This window comes from Arvicanthis niloticus, chromosome 6 (assembly GCF_011762505.2).
Source record: "Arvicanthis niloticus isolate mArvNil1 chromosome 6, mArvNil1.pat.X, whole genome shotgun sequence".
Classification (NCBI taxonomy): Eukaryota; Metazoa; Chordata; class Mammalia; order Rodentia; family Muridae; genus Arvicanthis; species Arvicanthis niloticus.
Genome location: NC_047663.1, coordinates 56,225,848 through 56,236,597, shown reverse-complemented (window position 1 = coordinate 56,236,597; position 10,750 = coordinate 56,225,848). Strand labels below are relative to the sequence as shown.

General features: G+C 40.6%; 1 long non-coding RNA gene across 1 annotated transcript in view; it reads left to right on the top strand.

The window, feature by feature from the left end:
• Positions 1 to 619: 619 nt before the first annotated feature.
• The window catches only part of LOC143442777 (uncharacterized), a 29,942-nt gene continuing 19,811 nt past the window's right edge, over positions 620 to 10,750 (top strand). Inside the window, exons 1-2 of the long non-coding RNA XR_013111256.1 lie at positions 620 to 839; positions 5,961 to 6,065. This is a non-coding gene — a long non-coding RNA (uncharacterized LOC143442777). The remainder of the gene's footprint in view (positions 840 to 5,960; positions 6,066 to 10,750) is intronic.

Sequence of the window (10,750 nt, the reverse complement as noted above, 5' to 3'; positions counted from 1 at the left end):
GGGTTAGACCTTGTTTAAAATACACAAAACAACAAACCCCTATACAGAAAGGTGTTCACAGAATATATGTCAACACTGTTTTACATAAGGATTTGAGCATCTGCTGATTTTGGTATCTACAGGGCTGTTGATTGAAACCCTACAGTGAAGGATCACTACTGAGATCCATAATAAAGAGCAAAGGTTGGCAGAGGCAGGCATAGGGGAGGAAATGAGGAGAGAGTGGTTAAAGACACAAAGTGGAAGCCACATAGGATGAGAGCCAGTGGCTAGTGTGCAGCTCAGTTCGAGAACTGCTGCTGTGTCAGGAATTTTGAAAAACCAAGTAGGTCAAAGGTAGTTGTCACAAAAATAAAAGTTAACTGTGTGAGATGTTAAATATGTGAGTTTGCATTACCATACGACCTTCTTACTCTACATATCTAACAGAATCACATGGTAAACGTCAGATACAGCCAATATAATTTACTGTATAAAGAGAAACCGTGTCTGATAGTGCCAGCTGCTGATATGGGACACTAAAACAAAAGTCAGATGAGCAGTGTGACTCCGAGAGGGGAGGATAGGACAAGGGTCATTTTGTTTGGTTAGATTTGTTTTTGTTTTTAGTGGACAAGTGTTGGGCATAAGAGAGAAAGCAGGACAGATATACAGAGTTATAAGTTTTTGGGCCAAGTTCCTAGGGGGACTCCACCGGTTTTGATATCTCACAATGTTGAATCTGGGTGCCAGGGACTTGCCTTGAGATATGTGCTGACCTGACCTAGGTTTGAAATAACTTGTGTGCATGGAAACTGAAATCAGCTGCCTGCCGCACAGTGCAGTGACACCAGACAGAGGTAAGCTCCCTGAAAGCTTTTTATCAGACATCGTGAATGTCTGGTTTTCTATAATTGCATACAGAAAACCCAATAGACAAGACAAAGAAGTTGGCTTTCCTTCTACTGGAAGAAGGTTTACCTTGTGTTTATCCATTTGTTCCATGTTGAGAATATGTTCCTGAGGTCAAGTGCTCCATAAACACATTCAACATAAAAGTCAATGGATATGTGTTTAGAGCACTGTGAGGAGCCGGCCAAGCCATCCTGATTTAATTAACAGAGCACTCTCCATAGACTCATCGGCCAGCAGATGGATGTTTTAGATGATGCACATCCCACTGCACATCCTCAGGGCCGGGATTGCTATGTACATCCCTTCAGTAGTGATCCACCATATTACACCTCTTTTAAAAAACTATAAAACTGTCAGGTGTACGGTATCTTTCAATCTCAACCCTTGGGAGATGGAGAGAGAAGGATTGTATAAGTTGAAGCCCAGCCTGGGTGACATAGTGGGACCTTGTCTCAAAACAGACAAGCCACATCAGTTCTCAGCAGCAACACTGACTCACCTACTTATAGGTAAGAAATCTTGGCAGTTTGATCAGCCAACTATTCCATAAATATTTATTATCTGTTTCATGAAGAAACCCCAACAAGCCTGAGGAGCATGACAGGAGCATTTTCCTTTGGACTGTGATTTCTAAGTTGACCAGGTATTTGCTAATGTCATTTCTCTTGAATCTCTGTCACCATAGACATGATTACCATGATCACCACTTCTACAGAGTGAAAGAACCATTCCTCCAAGAGCTTATGTGACTTGATAGGACATAGACACTAGAAAAGAGCAAATGTCATGAGGAACAGTTGAGATGTCACAAGGCACAGTTGAGATTCCAGGTCTGGTGGATGGTGTAAAACCAGGAAGCCATACCAAGCTAGATATGAGAATCAATGGCAAGTGGCCTATGGGGCTTATGTCCTAGTTCATTCTTAAGGACACCAGGCTAGAGCACGGTACTCAGCACAGCTTACACAGATGTAGAGAGGAGGTGGAGAGGAGACAGAGAGGAAGTGTGTAGAGAACCAGAGCAGGACATCCATCTATTTTATCTGCTGTTGATAAAAAGGGCTAGCTTGGCCTAATCCCCAGTGAACCCTGGCCTTTTGGCAGGAGGGTGATGAGAAAGCAGGGACATGCTTTCTTGTGCCTCAAGCTCTGAGCTCACTACTTAAACCTTGAGAGCCAGATTGGGTATCCACTCAAGTATTGGAATGAAATCACATGGGTAGTGAAGGATGACTGTTCAGATGTACAGATTAAAACAAGGCTGCCAGAAGCAGGAATTGGGAGGGAATAGAGAGACATTTGTCAAAATGCCAATGAGAAAAAGAGAAGAGAAGAGAAGAGAAGAGAAGAGAAGAGAAGAGAAGAGAAGAGAAGAGAAAGGAAAAACACATGTACACAGGAGGAGTAAGTAACAGGAAAACACATACATGTACATACATGCATATGATCACACATGTACACATATACATCCACAAGCTTACATTTACATGAATATATAAAATGATACATTCTTCCAAACATAAATGTGTCTGTGTACACATAACATGCATGCATATTACCTATACATGCATAAATGTCTATGTGTATATGGACACAAATATATGTACACATACATTCACTTGTGCACATGTACCCAGCACACACTTCAATGTGTATAAATTTACAGCTTAACATGTACTCATTTGTCACCAGGGCCCCTTGTGTCTGCTATCTATCATTGATTAAGACTGTTCCATGAGAGCCAACACTGAACAGAGAATTGAAGGAGTATTACCTTCCCAGCCATAGTAAAACCAAGACAACACACATCATATTGTCTGCCTCACACCCTTGAATTTATTTCCTACAAAGAAGAAAACAAGAAATATAGGTTGGTGCCCCTGCCTCAAGAAGGAAACCTCCCAGATAGAAGAGAGTCTTACAGAAAACATAGCACAAGGGCTTAAGCCTATATCCTAGACAAATAGAAGGGCCACTCACTTAGGACATGGCCAGTCCAGAAGTATGAGAGAGAAATGGAGCTTATGCCTCCGTCTGTCTCATGCCAACAGGCACACATGTTGTCTATCCAACACAAGCACATCCCAGGAAAGGCCAGAAGCTGCCAAGATGGCCAGTCTCTCATGCCGCAGGCACCTCCCTGAAGCTCCAGGGAGAGGGCTCTCTTTCTCAGGAACTAGAGTATCAACAGCAGAAAATAAGTAAATTAAAAAAAATAAATAAAAACAGTGTAAGTGTTAAGGAACTTTCCCTCCTGGAGAAAAATAACCATGACAGAGTTTGGCATAGAACCGAATATCCAGAGCCCAATCATTGGCAGGAATTTGGGGAACCAGACTGTGCCTGAAGACTCCCAGAAAATAAACAAGGAGACTCTAGTCCCCGGAGGTCCCTTTGCCCTGCTCCCACGTGCCCTGACTAATCAACTTAGTAGGTGTTGGGTCAGCAACAACAAGGGATCTGATGAAGGTCGTTCGCTTGCTTTGTTTACACAGCTAATTTTATCACTGCCTGGAAAGCTAATGGGCATGATTTCTGCTTTAACTATGATAAATGTCTGGTTGAAGCACCACTGGGGCACTGTGGAGATCAATACAGCAAATCCAAAACTTTCTGATGTGGGAAAAATTTATATGTCCAACTTGCTATTTTGTTCAGAATCCTATCCTCGGGGATAAGTGGTCCTTCCAGCCCAGTACTCCTCTCACTGAGGACCATCAGCCTCAGACTCCCTCCATGAACTGGAGCTGGCGGCAAGACTTCTCTTGGGCTGACTGAAGTCCAGGACCTTCCTTCTTATCTGCTGTCTTTAGGAACAATGCTGGTAAAATGAAATTCAAGGCAATGACCCAGAACCCAGTTGCTAGCTGCAATCAAAACCATTTGTTCCTGCTCAAGACTTACAGGAACATTTAGTGTCTCAACAACTTGCACAATTAAGATACCTTGTCAAGCTATAAAGTGTATACAAATCACCAGAGACTTGTTAAAATAGATTCTGTTTTGAAAGTTTTGAGGTGGACCCTGATACTCTACACAAACAACTCTACAATATTTTCTCAGGTCTAAGGCATGCTTTTCAGTAACAAGACTCAAGAGGAAATGGACAGATCGAGGGACAGTTCAATTTATCTATTGCATATTCACCTTCAGAAGCTTCTTCAGCTTCAAAGGGAAGTTTATTTTCCCATAATCCTCAGTGTCATGATTTCTTTCCTCTGAAATCTTTCTGAACTAGGGCTATATAACAATTTCCTCCAGATTAAAACAGTCTATCTTGGATTGAAGTTCCTTAAGGTTCAGAAAAGTTTAAGCACTTAATACTCTATAGGAAACAATTCAAAAGTCTTAGGAAGTCCCTGATGACCAGATATATAAGGATACTCCCTCCCTAATAAGCAATATGGATTGCAGCAAGGAGACCCTCCCACCTGCCTAACTACCTGAGATTCATGCAGATAGTTCCAGGATTCCAGCCTTCATGAGTCCTCATGCATTCTAGGATGGGATTTCAAAATGCAACTGCCTTGAGTCATCCATGCACCTATCCAGTAGGCTTATTGAAGCTTAAGTTGGACTTCAGTGGTATCATAACAACAAGCCACATAATTTCTTTCTCCAAGTACTTGTTCATATTATCCTCCCTTTCTAGAAGTTTCTTCCTGGCCAATTTTAACTATACAACTTCAACCTAACCTATTAAGATCTTCAAAAAAAAGGAAGGAAGGAAGGAAGAAAAGGGAGGAAGGAAGGAAGAAAAGGAAGGAAGGAAGGAAAGAAGGAAGGAAGGAAGAAAAGGGAGGAAGGGAGAAAGGAAGAAAAGGAAGGAAGGAAGGAAGGAAGAAAGAAAGGAGGGAGGGAGGGAGGAAAGGAGGGAGGGAGGGAAGGAAGGAAGGAAGGAAGAAAGGAAGGAAGGAAGGAAGGAAAGAAGGAAGGAAGGAAGGAAGGAAAGAAGGAAAGAAGGAAGGGAGGGAGGAAGGGAGGGAGGGAGGAAGGAAGAAATAAATCAACTTTATAGCAACCATATCCCACCCTGGGTGAAGTTTGATAAATATCATTTCCCACCATTCTACCATCAATATTGGATGAGGAAACCATATGGTGGCAGAAGAAATCCATCTCCAGTATTTTTATTGAACTACTATATTTTTCTAGTGATGCAAAACCAACACAACGCAAGAGCTAAGGATGCCTTGAAGTCCACAGAGGCTAAAGCATCTTCAAGGATGTAGGGATAGTTACTGAAGGTGGAAAAGTGAGATGGGCAGTGGGAATGTTCATGACCATGTGTAGGCACCTGCACCCTGTGAAATATAGGACAGAGGATGCTGCTTTGTTAGAGGCTGGGAAGATTTCCTCCCACTCTGTAGCATTGTCGTCTCCTCCCACCAGATAACATTGCAGTGTAGTGCTTCAGCTGACACAAATCCAGAACGAAGTACCTGCTCATTAATCGACCTCCTGCTCTTGAATTTGAGACAGCTGGACATGCATGGAAGGATCATTCTACACATATTATTACAGGCCCAACAGCTCCAGGTTACTCCAATTATGGGTTATAAATATTTAGTAACTAAAATTTGTGTCCACAGTGACCATGTTCAACCTTCATTCCTATCACTCCCTAACCCATGAAGTATAGTAATTATGTGCATAGCATTTGAATGCTATTAGGTATTTCAAGCAAACTAGGGATGATTTAAAGTCTGCCAGGAGCATGGGTACAGGATATATGCAAGTACTATACTATTTTCCATCAAAGACCTAAGCAACTGAGAATCTTGATGTCAGTGTAGGGGATGTCCTCGAACCAATTGCCAATAGGGATGACTCTAGTATCAGGCCTGAGTTATATAACACAGGAAGGAGGAGGAGAAGGGAGCCTCCTAGACGTTTTTCTATCTATAGCCTTCTCTGTAAGAAAGAATGCAAACTGGTCAGAGCTCTGACATTTAGGGTCATAAGTTGCTGGTTAGGTGGTTCACTGAGATTTAAATGCTTAGATCTAAGTGTAGTTCAGGACTCCCTGGCCCCTCTCACAACTTTACCCTCGTTTCTTCTTCCAGTCTTTTCTCCCAGGATTTGCTGTGAGTGTCTGATCAGAGCATCTTAAATTGAAGAAAAACCACACAGGTCTGGGCAGAGGTGGGCTGTGTAGTCATCTGTAGCAGGTGAGTGAGTGGGATTCAGATAGTTTTAAGTTTGTTGTTGTTGTTGTTTCTTGTGTTCTGTTTTTGTTTCTCTCTTTCTAGCCACTGATAAGGTATGACACAGGGACTCGATCCAGCCACTAAATCCCTCGAATCTGTTTTTTTCCTCCCTGTTTTGTGGACCCCCAACAACTAGCCCCTCTCCTAGCTTTATCACATGCAGCTCTTGCCTTCAACATCTTACTTTGGTATTGTTCCCAATTATAAAATTATAAAACTAAAATTGTCAACTTCCTTAGAAGAAACATTTTTAAGGTTTTCTAAACTTGAGTTGCCAGTCGTGGCCAGGAAAGATTCTCAATGTGTCCTTCGTGTGATGAGTGGGAACAGACTATTGAAGTGTCTAGATAATAGTACACAGGCCTTCACCCAGCAGCATAGATATCAATTAATAGCCACCCTGTAAAACAAATGGAAAGGAATCCAGATGAGAGCTCAGGGAGACGTGCAAACGGTGTGTGCATGCATGTGTGCGCGCATGTGCATGCACTCTGGCCAGTCAGGAGCATATTCAAAATTCTAAGATGCTCACTGTTGTAATTCATAGTGTTGACCCTGTTGCTGAACTGTATTCCAGGAAGGAGGAGTCGTTCCCATCACTGCTGGCTGATAGACAGCAGCTGGGAGAAACCTCTGGGAGGCAGCTGCAGTTTGGCAATGGCTGACATCATGGGCGATTTTAGGGAGATGCACCCTAGGCTTTCTCAGAGACATGTTATGTCTAATTGCAAGTCCTCTTCTTTCTGCCCAAGTGCCAGACTCATTGTGGAGATGCTTGTTTGCTCTGGCCTCTTGGGAGGTCTCTCATGCCTCCTTAGTGACCTAATCATTAGTCCCCATGTCCAGTGTATTTAATTTATGTGACTCACCACTAGGCAAGACAAGAGATCTCTCCAGAATATGGAAGCAGAAGCACTAATAATACAAAATGATCCCAGAAAATGTATCTATTCATTCATGTTCCATAGAAATTCCATCAAAGCTAAACAATTGCTTGAGAATACATTTTCCACATGTATTGAAAATATCTTGATCAAAACTCGAGCAGAATTTACTCAGGATGCGAAAAAAGTAAACTCCACAGAAAAGATATAAATTAAGTACCACACTTCCCACAAGCATCATATTTTCCACTATCATAAGTATATCAACCTTCTCCTCGTCCCAAGCTCGTCTCTACTTATGTAAGTATTCCTGTGTGTTTCTTGGGAAATGGTGCATCTCGTACCACTTTTATTGTGTTTTTCTTGAGGCTGCTTGTGCGATGAAATCTCTTCCCTGTTGCATTTTCAAACCATGATTGTCTTACTGTAGCTGTGCTGAAATCTTAACTGACCATGACATGACTGTAGGCACCTAGCAGCTCTAGTATTTTAAACGGATCTCTGGCTCTCTCTTTTTACAGTCAAGTGTTTTGTTAGTAGTGTGATTTTAATAATCGGAGAAGTAAGGTTTAGAGAGACTAAATGTTCTTCAAATAGGTTAAGAAAAACTGTGCTGAGAGAAAGTAACCTTCACACTGTGATAGCTGTCTGTCCTTTGAAAACTTCTAGACTCTTCTAGAAGCAGGTCTAGACTGGGTACTTGCATCCTCAGTATCTTGCCTCATTCTGCTTCCTCCTTGATTAAACATTTATTTCAGATCTCCCACTTTATTAAACATTTTAATGTATATTTTGTAGTGCTTTCCATATTTTTGAGAACCTATGTTGTTTTTGAGTAATCCTCATTTTTATTTTATTTTTTTTACCATAAAAGCTAAGTTCTTTAGTATTTTATTGTTTTGTTGCCTGCAAATTCTAATCTATTCATTTCTTCTGTTATATTCTTTGCTATAGCTTCATTTTCCAATCCCCCTTTTGTTGTTTGTACATGGTTCTCTGTCTTTCAAGAGATATTTAGAATACCTCATTAACATTTCCAGTTGACTGGGAGATATTTCATTGGGATACTGCAGTTCTTTAGTCTTACAGATTTACAGTATGAATCCCTGGATTCTATAAGTTCAGCTTAATAGACAGCTCATCTGGTGAATCTATTCTAAATATAATTACATCACTTATATTTTCTCTATATCTCACTCTCATTAACAGTGACTAAGTGGCACATGCAGCCTTCTAAGCTTTGCTTTATTCTGGCAGCTATTCCTACAGTTTTGTAATAGTTTTTGATTTATCTACTGCAGGGTTTTTGGTGATACAGATGTTCATGGCTTTCTTTTTCTTGTGGAATGTAAGTCTTGTGTAGAGATGTCTTTGTGTGTTTCTCCTTGAACTCTACTTCCAAGTTGCATCCCATGCCTATATTTCATTTGGATTTGGGTGATTCATGATCTATTTATGATCTTTCATGCTTAGAGTTTGTTTTAGACAGAAGATTATATGTGGTTTTAATAACTTAAGACGTCCAACAGTGTTAAAGGCTTAGAGCAAAAGGAAAAAAAAAAAAAAGAATGTTTCTCAAGTTTACTGTTGTCATTTCAAATTCTAAAAAGCAATTCCCTCAAAGGGTTTCAACTTTAACTATGATTGTTAACTTAACCTATGTTTCTGAATTACAACTTTTTTTTTCCTACTTATTGGCTCACTATTACTCAGCACTCTTTCCCCCTTTCCTCCTTTGTCCACTCTCCCAAGATAATAATATCTCTTTTTTTTTGTAAAAATCTATATTCAGTCTTTGTTATATTAAATGGTAAATACTGTTCTGCAACTGAATAGATTGTATGCAACTTTAGTTTTTCCAGCGGTTAATAACTGCTTCTAATTTTCTTCATTATGACTAAGCATTGAGAGGCCCTTCAGTTCAGCAACATTATAAACAAAACTCACCACCCAGATGATGTGGATTTGAAGAGTAAATCCATGGGCCTGCTGGCTTGTGTTGCTCAGCTTCTGCTCACGGCAGGCTGACTTTCTTTGGAGTTCCCTAGAAAAGGGGCTGGTCATTAGTTTACTTCTTGATCCCCTTCTATAATGAAGTGGCTGTAGAGTAAAAGATTTGCTACTACTTTTGCTGCCATAATGAGTCCCAAGTATGAATTCTGGCAGCCCATCCTATCCCTCTCCACCCCCACAAGTGTGTGTTTTCCACTTTTCTTGTTATTTTTGACAACCTGGCAAAGGGAAGAGAAAACAAAAGTAAGCCAGGCATGGTGGCATCGGCCTAGAATCTCCATCCTTGCAAGCTTGAGGCAAAAAGAGTCAAGGCCTTCCTGGAGGATATAACAATGCCTTGTCAAAAGAAAGAAAGAAAGAAAGAAAGAAAGAAAGAAAGAAAGAAAGAAAGAAAGAAAGAAAGAAAGAAAGAAAGAAAAAGAAAGAAAGAGAAAGAAAGAAAAAAAGAAAGAAAGAAAGAAAGAAAGGAAAGAAAGAAAGAAAGAAAGAAAGAAAGGAAGAAAAAAGAAAGAAAGAAGGAAAGGAAGAAAGAAAGAGACTATGTCATGTACTTCATGTGTTTAAAGTTATGTATGCTGTTTAGGTAGGGTGACCATTGTTGTGATGAAATACCATGATTAAAAGAAAGTTGGGGAGGAAAGGGTTTGTTTCATGCACAGTTCTATATAACAGTTCCTCACGTAAAAGCAGAGGAGGCAGAGGCTGATGCTGAAGTGATGGAGGGTTGCTGCTTACTGCCTTGCTCCAGTTGGCTTGCTCAGCTTGCTTTCTTACAGAACCACAGGAGGGGCCATGCCCACAATGAGCCCAACTCTCCCCCACCAACCATTGATTAAGAAAATGCCTAACAGGCTTACTTACAGCCCTGTCTTATGAAAACATTTTTGTAATTGAGATTTCTTCTTCTCAGATGACTTCAGCTTGTGTTAAGTTGACATCGAACTATTCAGCACACATGCCTTCATATACACATATGTAGATATAAGTGTGTGTGTGTGTGTGTGTGTGTGTGTGTGTGTGTGTGTGTGTGATATGTCCGTACATATGGGAAGTAAAAAGGCTGTATACTAAAGTATGAAAGTGTACAATCACAAACAGAATATGCATAGATTTCACCTCTGGGCAGGAAGGAAGGAAGACATTGCTGCTTTAGTAATTCACACATGAAAAATATCTCAAGTTAGTACCAGAAGTAATGAAGAAGACAGGAATCTAAGGACTACTTGAAAGGCTTAACTACCCTCCAGAACTGGATGTGCTGAGTCTAAGGCGTGGAGATGGCAATGCTGCCAGCTTGGAGATCTAGGGATATAATGATGTCTTTTATTAGGGGATGCGATCTGGCTTTAGGAACATGATGGCATAGTTATTTGTATATCTTTGAATTTCACCTCTCCGTTAAAGGTCTTTATTGAACTTCAAATACTCAGAGTCTGGCAAATGGCAATTTACAAATAGATATTAACAGAACAAGGTTCTATGCTGATGTTTAGAGTTAAGAGATGAATCCAGGTAGTTGTGGGCCTGTTCTTGCATTCCAATATTTGGAGCCTGGACAGTGGAAATGGAATGAAAAGATGCTTATGAATGTACTAGCAATTGAATAAAATAGGCCTTCACAGTAGTTAGTTGCACAAGTCTGGGAGGCTATAGAAAACACGGTAGGTTGGGTGTCTTATGGAGTAACCATGGGAATGCATCTCTCCTAGCTCTGGGTGCTAGAAAAAGCTAGATCTAGGAGCCAACAGA